The sequence below is a fragment of the Lepidochelys kempii genome, unplaced genomic scaffold, assembly GCF_965140285.1.
Source record: "Lepidochelys kempii isolate rLepKem1 unplaced genomic scaffold, rLepKem1.hap1 scaffold_29, whole genome shotgun sequence".
In the NCBI taxonomy this organism is placed as follows: Eukaryota; Metazoa; Chordata; order Testudines; family Cheloniidae; genus Lepidochelys; species Lepidochelys kempii.
This window is the reverse complement of record NW_027621931.1, coordinates 2,780,061-2,792,241: the sequence shown is the minus strand read 5'-3', so window position 1 is coordinate 2,792,241 and position 12,181 is coordinate 2,780,061.

Genomic DNA, 12,181 nt, shown 5'->3' with positions numbered 1-12,181 from the left:
AAGTCTCTGAACGCAATCCTAGAAAAAAGCAGAACCAAAGGAGTCCCTTTCGAGGATTCCCTCTGACACTGACCCCACGGCAGCCACACCCCAGCAGGAGGGACATGGAGTCAGGAACTGGGTTTTCCTCTCTCTCATCCTCATCTTGTCCACAGGAAAGTGATTCTCCCCACAGTGCAGTAATACATCTGTCTGGGCAGATGAGAGAGCTGGAAATCTCTTTCAAAACTCTTTTATCCCACGGACCCTGTCAGTCTCTCTATCTCCTTTTCCCTGTGCCCTCTCCATGCCTGTCTGCTAGGAAACTCTCATTCCTGGGTTGTTTGCTCCCCCATGGCTGGATTTGCTCCTGCAAATGGCAGGAGAAATGGGGTGGGGGGCTGTTTGTGTAGAGTCATTTTATAGTCCTTCACTGCCTGCCTGGGATTTCCCCATTGCCTGCCTAGGACCCCCACCTGCCCTCCACCAGGATCTGCCAGCCCATTTGCCTGGGACCCCCTCCTCCTCCCAGCAGGACCCCCTGACGCTTTACAGGAGGACCCCTCACTCTGCGCCAGGGACCGCCCCACCACAGTGCTGTGCACTGGGCATGGCAATGGTCCCAGGAGCCAGCTGGGCAATCCCAGACAGAGCCCCTGGTACAGCACCAGGCAGCATCTAATCCCCTGCCCCACCTGCCCAAGAGACCCCCACCCCCACTGGTCTGCAGCCAACAGGCCCCCAGCGATACCCACCTCCAGGACCCATAGCCTTAGGGCTGGGCACATCAGAACTATCCCCCAAAACCCCAAACCCTCCAGAACCCACCAACCTGACTAGGGTCCCCCCTGCCCAGCCACCCAGAGGCCTCCCCCTACCACAATGCCCCTTCAGCTCCCGCTGCAATCTCCCCACACAGACACCTGCCCCCCCAGCAACAGTGTTCCCTCACAGTGTCTGACAAGTGGACAGAAAGTTATCACAACCCCCTGCTGGCCAGTCACACAGGCAGGGGGAGCCCGGAGGGACGCCTCTTTAACAGGAGAAGGGAAGCCATGGAGGGCCAAAATAAGTAAGACATTTCCATACTCTGTCACTAGCAAATAATGGCCACCGTGGATCCACCCCAGAGTTGGCTACAGCTTTGTACTGCCGGAAGCCCCTCCTCACGGAGACCCTTTGTCATGGGGTTTGGGATACTTCTGGACCACGCTGCAGTCAGAGGGACCTCCTCATCCTGTGCCAGCTGGAGAAAAGAAAAGGGTCCAGCCAACTCGACCTATTCGACATTGGTGAGGCCTCTATTCGACATTGGTGAGGCCTCATCTGGAGTACTGTGTCCAGTTTTGGGCCCCACACTACAAGAAGGATGTGGATAAACTGGAGAGAGTCCAGCGAAGGGCAACAAAAATGATTAGGGGTCTGGAACACATGAGTTATGAGGAGAGGCTGAGGGAGCTGGGATTGTTTAGCCTGCAGAAGAGAAGAATGAGGGGGGATTTGATAGCTGCTTTCAACTACCTGAAAGGGGGTTCCAAAGAGGATGGCTCTAGACTGTTCTCAATGGTAGCAGATGACAGAACGAGGAGTAATGGTCTCAAGTTGCAGTGGGGGAGGTTTAGATTGGATATTCGGAAAAACTTTTTCACTAAGAGGGTGGTGAAACACTGGAATGCGTTACCTAGAGAGGTGGTAGAATCTCCTTCCTTAGAGGTTTTTAAGGTCAGGCTTGACAAAGCCCTGGCTGGGATGATTTAACTGGGAATTGGTCCTGCTTCGAGCAGGGGGTTAGACTAGATGACCTTCTGGGGTCCCTTCCAACCCTGATATTCTATGATTCTATGAACTCTCTTGTTACCAACTGGGAACCACCCATCCCCCAAACAGGGGGAGGCCTCTGGCTTTGATGGGTATTGAATATATGGCTAGTCTCTTTTATCAGTAAACATTTTTAACAGAGAGAAAGGAGGGAACAAATGATTCTCAAAGGAGAAGGAAAGATGATCATTGTTGCAGGGGGATTAATTTCCCAACCAGGATGTAGAAGCTCTCAGGGCGACAGGTTCCCCCCAAAGAAGGACAAGTTCCTAGGATTTAGAGACATGGGGAACAGCCCCAAACTCGAGAGGATTTTTAATTGACATTTGATAATGACATCGTAAGAGGGAAACCTGAGATTTGAGATCAGTGTTCAGCAATGAAAGAGAAAGGGTGGAAATCTGAGGGATTTTGGATCCATTTATGCAAATTATAGAGAGGAAAGTGGAAAATGAGAGGGATTTTATAGCAGATGTTGATAGGAGGTTGTCACGGAGTCCCTGGGCGATGCTCTGGAACTGCTCCCTACGAAGCCAGGCAGGACTCCGGGGAAGTCTCCTTTCTGTGAGCAGCCTGTCTTCAGGACACACAGCTCACCGAGCTTTCACCTTCCTGGGTCTGACCTCGGAGCATTCAGCATCCTCTGCCCCTCCGTCCGCTTCTCACAGCGAGTCTGCTCAGGCAGGGCTCCTGGGGAAGCCAGAGGGTCCTGCCCCCCAACTCCGCAGTCAGACGGGACTCTCAGCCAGCCAGTAAAACAGAGGTTTATTAGATGACAGGAACATGGTCTAAAACAGAGCTTGCAGGTGCAGAGAACAGGACCCCTCAGCTGGGTCCATTTTGGGGGCAGTGAGCCAGACAACCACGCCTGCACTTCACTCCAACTCCCTCCAGCCCCTCCTCCTCTGGGCTTTGTTCCTTTCCCAGGCCAGGAGGTCACCGGATTCCTTTGTTCTCCAACCCTTTAGCTCTCACCTTGCAGGGGGGAAGGGCCCAGGCTATCAGTGGCAAGGAAACAGGGTGTTGGCCATTCTCTGTGTCCAGACCCCTGCACACACATGCCCTCTAGGGCTCTGCAATGATCATACACCCTTATTGCACCACCTAGATACTAAAAAACTTCATAGGGGAAACTGAGGCACCCCCACACTATTCAGAGGAAACATTAAGAACAGTCCCACTTTGTCACATCTCTCCCCCCTTCGAGATCGAACTGAGCGGAGTCACTTTAGCCGGTGACCTGGGGAAGTTCGAAGCCACCAACATTCCCATGGGTGCCCCAGCATCTCTCCCATTCCTTGGGAGGAGTTACACCAGGCCCTTCCAGTTTCACGCCCTCCCTTAGGTCAGTGGTGGTCGATAGCACTCGCAGGCCGCATGTGGGAAGGTTTCTGTGGCCCATGCCCTTTGGCCACCCCAAAACCCCAGGGGGTCAAACTGGGATTGGGTCTTCTCCCCAACAAGCTGGCCAAACACAGCCACTTGGTTATGGGACTGTTTAACTTTCTTAACAGCTTTCACTTCATCGGAGACCTTCTCAAAGCTCTCCACACCGGGTCTTTCAACAGGACAGTCAGTGGATCCATTCACAACAGAAAATTTCTGGCTGTTAGGAACTGAAACTTTCTTGATAAAATCACTTTCACACCCTTCAGTGGCAGTAAACTGCTTGCAAAGACTCCATGAGGATTCCTTTCCCTAGGGGCTTTTCTATGCAATAATTCACCCCTCACAGAAATTCTGCCCTTACCCTCTTCACCGAGGGCTTGCTCTAGAGGAACACTTTCCTGAGCAACAACAGACTCTTTCTGGGTCTCCCTTACATCCAGAATCACCTCTGGCCCATCCGGCGGATTCCTACACAATCCCCTTTCAGGCAAACTTACAGACTTCCTAGACAAAAGGTCAGAAGCATTCTCCTTCCCTTTGCCACACACAAGTTCAGGAATCTTTTCCTTCTTGCTACCGGTTTCCACACCCTCAGGAGGTAACACAATCACATCACCTTCCTGCTCTCCTTGTGCCCTGGCTAGGATCTCACCCTGATTAGACAGAGTTGCTACACCCTTTCCAACAACACACTAGCAACAGGCAAAATACAAGCACCAGAATTGTCTCGTCTCTGGGATTTTACATAGACCCTAACTGGATGCGACCTAGTTACAGGGCCATTCTCCTGAGCAGACACAAACTTAGGACCCTTCCCTTCCTGGGCTTTAGCTGAATCCAGAACCAGCTCTGAGACAACTGCACGCCCCTCAACCATTACAGGCTGAAAGGCCCCTTCTGTCTGCTCCACAGACAAAGAAGAGCCGGACACACTTTCTCCTTTCCCAGACACCCAGCTTGGGACCTCTCTCCCCTTGTCCCAGCACACAAGGGTGGTCACAGACAACTGCTTGGAGATCAGGGTAGCTCCCTCCATTGGCAAGTCAATACCCCTGACAGACATAGGCATGTTTCCTTCACTGTCCCAATTCTCCACCCAGCTAACAGGTAAGGTCCAGGGACACTCCTCTTCCACTCTCCTCGACTTCCCACCCTGCTGACTAGACACAGCCATCAGCTCACAAGGCTGCCTAGGCTCATCCAGACTTTCCTTACCCAGCACCTTGCCACTCCCCACAGATCCCCTGCCCTGCCTGTGTCTCCCCCACTCAGCTGGGGTCTCAGCTCCCCCTTTGCTCAGCACTGCCCTTGCTGTCCCAGTGAAGGTAGGCAGCGAGCTCCCTGCTTTCCTCACTGCATCAGAGCCAGCGTGAGCCCCCACTCCGGTGTGCAAGGGGGGCGGGGAGCATCTCTCTGTCCCACCCAACTCCAGGGGTCTGGTTAAAGTCAGGCAGATAGCTTGAGCCTAGCTGCTCCTCCCTGCTGCCAGCCAGGTCATCTGCATTTTAACTAACCATTTCCCTCTCCACCGATTGGTTCCCTGGATTCAAACCCTTGGCAGTTACAGGAGTACGGCCTGGATCCTGTCCCAAAGAGACACAGTCATCCCATAACAGGGTCTTGCAGCTGGTGTCCTGGAGAACCCCAACGACCAGCCAGCCCCACCCCTCCTGGGTCTGCACAGGGATCTGGGCCATAGGCAGGGCGAGGGGCTTCGTCCCTGGGACCCTCACCCAGCTCACACAGCCCCTCAGCCTCTGAGGCTGCACCACCCAGGGTCTGACACCAGTTCTCTCTGTCCCAGGATCTCGCCACCCCAGGAATGTCTCCCCATTCACCATCACCTTCTGCTCCCACTGGGGGTCTGAGGGGCCTGGCCCAAGGAAACTCCACACAGACATATAGGTTGGGACCAGGAGTGGGAGCCTGTCCACCTCCCCACCCATCTGGCTGACGGAGTCTACGGCCTTGGGACCCAGCAAGGGAGCTAGACACCGGGGCTTTTCCGCAGGGTCCCCCGGTTCAAATCTCCAGCCTGCTCAAAGGCAGTGAGGTGGGCATCCACATCCCCCCTCCTTAACCAGGAGCAGCAATTTAGTCTCGAGGTTCCCTGTGGAACTGGCCCCCCGGGGTCTATCCCCACTCACCCCTGGGGGGTCCCCTAGGCCTCTCCACTCCCCCATCACCAGTTCATGCTGCTGCTGCTGCTTCTGCAGCTCTTTCTCGGGCTCTCGCTGTCTCTCACGGTCCTCTTGCTCTCTCGGACTCAGCTCCAATCCTGTCCGACTCCGATCCCCGGATGGGGAACCCGATCGTGAAGACCCTCGTCTGGTCGGGGACAGGAGTCTTGGCGATGCCTGGCCACCACTCCAGCTGCTCCCAGATCCTGCTATAGCCCCATTTCGGGTCAGGAATCTGTCCCTTAGAGCGGTCATCCTCCTCCAGCTGCACGATTAACTGTGCTTTGGTGAACTTTCCAACGCTCAACCCTCTCTTTCTGCACAGGGTTACAATGTCCTTCTTCAGGAGACGGTGACAGGCCCTCACTCCGCCCTTCCCAAGTTGTGGACTCACAGGCCTGTGTGCTCTCAGCTCCCCACGGTTTCCAGGGAGAACCCCTAGTGTGCCAGCCCTTCTCGAGATCACCCCCTCTTTGTCAGGGTCGAGCGGCAGACTCCTCCGTCCCTGGGACCGCTCGCTGCAATCCCCAGGGGAACCCTGTTACTGCAAAAGTCCTTCTCTCTGGTCACACACTTCCAGGAGTTAACCGCCCCCTGAAACTCTCTCTCTCTGAATCTTCAGCACGTCTGGTCCCCGTCAATCCCCCTTCATTTTACTGCTCCCCAGTCACTTACTGCAGGAAGCGCTGTCCACAGGGTGCAGTACATCCCACCCCTGCCACCAGTTGTCACGGAGTCCCTGGGCGAGGCTCTGGAACTGCTCCCCATGAAGCCAGGCAGGACTCTGGGGCAGTCGCCTTTCTGTGAGCAGTCTGTCTTCAGGACACACAGCTCACCCAGCTTCCACCTTCCTGGGTCTGACCTCGGACCATTCAGCATCCTCTGCCCCTCCATGCCCTTCCCACAGCGAGTCCGCTCAGGCAGGGCTCCTGGGGAAGCCAGAGGGTCCTGCCCCCCAACTCCGCAGTCAGACGGGACTCTCAGCCAGCCAGTAAAACAGAGGTTTATTAGATGACAGGAACATGGTCTAAAACAGAGCTTGCAGGTGCAGAGAACAGGACCCCTCAGCTGGGGTCATTTTGGGGGGGACAGTGAGCCAGACAAACACGTCTGCCCTTCACTCCATGTCCCAGCCAGCCCCCAACTGAAACTCCCTCCAGCCCCTCCTCCTCTGGGCTTGGTTCCTTTCCCGGGCCAGGAGGTCACCGGATTCCTTTGTTCTCCAACCCTTTAGCTCTCACCTTGCAGGGGGGAAGGGCCCAGGCCATCAGTGGCCAGGAAACAGGGTGTCGGCCATTCTCTGTGTCCAGACTCCTGCACACACCTGCCCTCTAGGGCTCTGCAATGATCATACACCCTTATCCCACCACCTAGATACTTAAGAACTGCCTAGGGGAAACTGAGGCACCCCACACTATTCAGAGGAAACATTAAGAACATTAAGAACAGTCCCACTTTGTCACAGAGGTAAAAGCTGAGTGTATTTCCCACCACTATTTGGTCAATGAACAGAAATGGGCAACATTGGCAAACGTTTTAGATCCATATTCAGGAATCTGAGAAAAGGTGTAAATCTGAGATTTTCGTCGTAATTTATAATTACGGAGACAGGGAAAGCTCTCAGGGGCATATTCAATTAGAAGTAGACAACTAGAGTAAAAGTGGGGCAAACTTTTTTATCAATCTTTGAGACGTACAGAGAAAACGTGTCACAAACTACGCAACTGAGAACATGGGATAAACGCCAAGACCGGGGGGGATTTTATGTGGCTATTAAAGAACTAGCTGGAAAAGGGGGGACCGTTTGTCATATAAAATCCAGCCTGTCCAATACATAAACAGAAAGTGATGGTCCCCCCCACCCCCGTTCACCTGGGCAGCAGGGAGCCCTCTGAGGGGCTGACTGGAGGGGGCGGGGGGGGAGCTGGAGGGCTCCCTGGGGGAGGGGAGGGGGCGGCAGTGGGGGATGGGCAGGTGGGGGGTAGGTGGGGGCTGGGGGCAACGGTGCTGCAGTTGGGGGGCAGCAAGTGGGACTCGGAAGCGGGGATCGGGGGCAGCCCCATGGGGGACACGTCCCCTCCCTTCCCTGCCCCGGCAGAGACCGGCGTCTCCTCCCACCCCCACGCCGGGGCAGCCAGGTTGGGGGATGGCTCCGGGCTCCAACTTCCCACCGACACCGGGACAAATCGCTGCGGATAAAACGGGGGGGGAGGGAAATCCCGCCCCCCCCCACGGGAGGGGAGTTTCAATAGACATGTGAGGAGGAGGGAAGGAGGGAGAGACGGGGGTATCAGGGGAGACCAGAGAGCGGATCAATGGGGGGGGGGGAGTTTACAACCAGGTGGGAGCTACCGAGAGGGAAAAGGGGAAAACTGGGGGGCATTTGTGCCCGGGGGGGGGAAGGGGATCCAATTAACTCCCCCGCCGCCCCCCACTTCCCCCCGGGAATTTCCTGGCTGCACAGAGACAATTCAACCCCCCCCCACACGCAACTCCGGCTTCTCCCCCCAACACCCCCCAAGGGACCCCGCCCGCCGGGCCCCAGTCTCTGCCCCCCCCAATCCCAGCCGGGGGCAGAGAGTCACTTTCCTGCCCCCCCACCAGCGCTGCCCCCCCCGCGGGGTCTCCCACTCACCGGGTCGGGGGCGGGCAGAGCCGGGGCTGGTCCCAGCTGGACAAAGCCCCCCCCGGCCGGGCACGGGGGGGTTAATGACGGGCCCCCCCAGCACAGACCCCGGAGCGGAGCCGCAGCTGCTCCTCCGAGAGACCCGACACGAGGCAGCGTCTGGGGGCGGGGCCTGGAGTAGACCGGGGGCGGGGCAGCGTCTGGGGGCGGAGCCTGGAGCAGACCGGGGGCGGGGCAGCGTCTGGGGGCGGAGCCCGGAGCAGACCAGGCGCTGCCTCGTGTCGGATCTGTAGGAGGAGCAGCTGCGGCTCCCCTCCGGGGTCTGTGCGGGGTGGGGCCCGTCATTAACCCCCCCGTGCTCCGGTGAGTGGGAGACCCCGGGGGGGGAGCGCTGGGCGGGGGGGGCAGGAAAGTGACTCTCTGCCCCCTACCTGCCCATCCCCCACTGCCGCCCCCTCCCCGCCCCCAGGGAGCCCTCCAGCTCCCCTCCCCGCCCCCTTCAGTCAGCCCCTCAGAGGGCTCCCTGCTGCCCAGGTGAACGGGGGTCGTGGGGGGGGACCATCACTTTCTGCTTCTGTATTGGACAGGCTGGATTTTATATCACAAACGGTCCCCCCTTTTCCAGCTCGTTCTTTAATAGCCACATAAAAGCCCCCCGGTCTTGGCGTTTATCCCATGTTCTCAGTTGCGTAGTTTGTGACACGTTTTCTCTGTACGTCTCAAAGATTCCTCAAAAATACCCTCAACGTTTGCCCCACTTTTACTCTAGTTGTCTACTTCTAATTGAATATGCCCCTGAGAGCTTTCTCTGTCTCTGTGATTATAAATTACGACGAAAATCTCAGATTTACACCTTTTCTCAGATTCCTGAATATGGATCTCAAACGTTTGCCAATGTTGCCCATTTCCGCTCTATTCATTGACCAAATAGTGGTGGGAAATACACTCAGCTTTTACCTCCTATCAACAACTGCGATAAAATCCCTCTCATTTTCCACTTTCCTCTCTATAATTTGCATAAATGGATCCAAAATCCCTCAGATTTCCACCCTTTCTCTTTCATTTCTGAACACTGATCACAAATCTCAGGTTTCCCTCTTACGATGTCATGATCAAATGTCAATTAAAAATCCTCTTGGGTTTGGGGCTGTTCCCCATGTCTCTAAATCCTAGCAACTTGTCCTTCCTTGGGGGGAAACTGTCGCCCTGAGTCCTTCTCCATCCTGGTTGGGAAATTAACCCCCCTGCAACAATGATCATCTTTCCCTCTCCTTTGAGAATCATTTGTTCCCTCCTTTCTCTCTGTTAAAAATGTTTGCTGATAAAAGAGACTAGCCATAGATTCAATACCCATCAAAGCCAGGGGCCTCCCCCTGTTTGGGGGATGGGTGGTTCCCAGTTGGTAACAGGAGAGTTGGCTCGACCCTTTTCTTTTCTCCAGCTGGCACGGGATGAGGAGGTCCCTCTGAGTGCAGCGTGGTCCAGAAGTATCCCAAACCCCATGACAAAGGGTCTCCGTGAGGGGGGGCTTCCCGCAGTGCAAAGCTGTAGCCAACTCTGGGGTGGATCCACGGTGGCCATTATTTGCTAGTGTTGCCGGCACCCAGTGCCAAGAGGCTGAACAACAGCTTGAGTGGTTTGTTACCCGGTGTGCTACACCCAATAATCACAACGGGGTGGAGAAGCAGAAAAGTTTATTTGCAGCTGCAAAAAGGTACAGGGAGAATAAAATCTTAAATCCTGCACAACAGAGCAGGAAGTTACACAGGCTTTTATATATATATTTTTTTAGCATACTTATTTAATAGCAAGCTGCTCCAAGTATTCATATAGCCAGCCAATTCAGTTCCCAGCTAGTTCCCTGATTTTTTGTATTATTTGTTAAACTATATATAAAGCAGCTTTATTTAGCATTGTTTTTTTATATTGTTTTTGTTTGGCCTTGCTTAGTTTCAGGCAGTCTGACTCTGCAACATACTGTTGCAGATTCTTAGCATAACTGCTGTGTGTGCCTCCAGGCGGGGGGGCCAAGGACACTTGGGCCTAGTATGCAGAGCTGCTGCGAATGCCTCCAGGCGGGGGGTGGGGGCAAGGACACAGGGGCCTAGTGCAAGGGGGCTTCATCGACACTCCTGGTCTTCCATCCCCTCGAGTTACCTAGTGGCCATGCCCCAGTGTTCCCAACAACTCCCCCCTTTGAGAACATTTAACAGCCTTGGCTTTGAGTTTTTTTATTTGGGCTATTTATTTTTTTATAATATGATTTTTTATAAGCATTTTGTGATAGCCCTGAAGAGAATGATTTATTAATTTTTGCAAAAGGGCCCTGATATATGATATTGCACAGCATAATACTAGTAATACAAGCAATATAGGAAAGAGAAATTTTAATAGCAGGCTAAATAAACCACCAAGCCAAGATGACAAACTTTAGCCTGAAAACAAGGGTTATAACCAATTGTTTTTTGGGGCAGTATAGGCAACCTGTGCTTTGGCTTGGGCATGGGTTTTAGCCTGTATTATTTTTTTATAGATTTTATAATTGCTATTATTTATATATATATAATATTGGGGCCCGATGAGGGCATAATTTTTTTTTTGGGATGCTAAGAGATAGTTTAAAGCTAGCCTGTTTTGGAGGGAAAATGTTTTGAGCTGCTATATTTTTTTATTTAATGTTTTTATTGTTGATTTTAAATTATTAATTGAGTTTTTTAATTTTAAGGCTATTTTTTTAAGTATTATTTGCAGCTTTATAGTATAGGTCTCCGTGAGGGGAGGCTTCCCGCAGTGCAAAGCTGTAGCCAACTCTGGGGTGGATCCACGGTGGCCATTATTTGCTAGTGACAGAGTATGGAAATGTCTTACTTATTTTGGCCCTCCATGGCTTCCCTTCTCCTGTTAAAGAGGCGTCCCCCCGGGCTCCCCCTGCCTGTGTGACTGGCCAGCAGGGGGTGGTGATAACTTTCTATCCACTTGTCAGACACTGTGAGGGAACACTGTTGCTGGGGGGGGCAGGTGTTTGTGCGGGGAGATTGCAGCGGGAGCTGAAGGGGCATTGTGGTAGGGGGAGGCCTCTGGGTGGCTGGGCAGGGGGGGCCCTAGTCAGGTTGGTGGGTTCTGGATGATTTGGGGTTTTGGGGGGTAGTTCTGATGTGCCCAGCCCTAAGGCTATGGGTCCTGGAGGTGGATATCGCTGGGGGCCTGTTGGCTGCAGACCAGTGGGGGTGGGGGTCTCTTGGGCAGGTGGGGCAGGGGATTAGATGCTGCCTGGTGCTGTGCCAGGGGCTCTGTCTGGGATTGCCCAGCTGGCTCCTGGGACCATTGCCATGCCCAGTGCACAGAGCTGTGGTGGGGCGGTCCCTGGCACAGAGTGAGGGGTCCTCCTGTAAAGCGTCAGGGGGTCCTGCTGGGAGGAGGAGGGGGTCCCAGGCAAATGGCCTGGCAGATCCTGGTGGAGGGCAGGTGGGGGTCCTAGGCAGACAATGGGGAAATCCCAGGCAGGCAGTGAAGGACTATAAAATGACTCTACAGTAACAGCCCCCCACCCCATTTCTCCTGCCATCTGCAGGAGCAAATCCAGCCATGGGGGAGCAAACAACCCAGGAATGAGAGTTTCCTTGCAGACAGGCATGGAGAGGGCACAGGGAAAAGGAGATAGAGAGACTGACAGGGTCCGTGGGATAAAAGGGTTTTGAAAGAGATTTCCAGCTCTCTCATCTGCCCAGACAGATGTATTACTGCACTGTGGGGAGAATCACTTTCCTGTGGACGAGACGAGGATCAGAGAGAGGAAAACCCAGTTCCTGACTCCATGTCCCTCCTGCTGGGGTGTGGCTGTCATGGGGTCAGTGTCAGAGGGAATCCTCGAAAGGGACTCCTTTGGTTCTGCTTTTTTCTGGGATTGCGTTCAGAGACTTTGTTTTGGGATGCGGGAGGGAGAAAGGAGGTTAAAAGTGTGTCTGTGGGCCTAGCCTGGCAGGAGGGGCCAGGTCTCTGCTGTAATCCAGAGATTGAGCATTTTCTCAGCACGGCAGAATCTCGGATCTCGCTCTGCAGGGAAAGAGCCTGGGGGAAGCGTGATGTGAATTGAACTAATGTCCGTTCCTAAACTTCTACAACAGCCCTTCTTGCCCGGCCAGGTTGCAGAACGACGCTCATGTTTCTTTCTGGTTCATCCCGTCCTCCC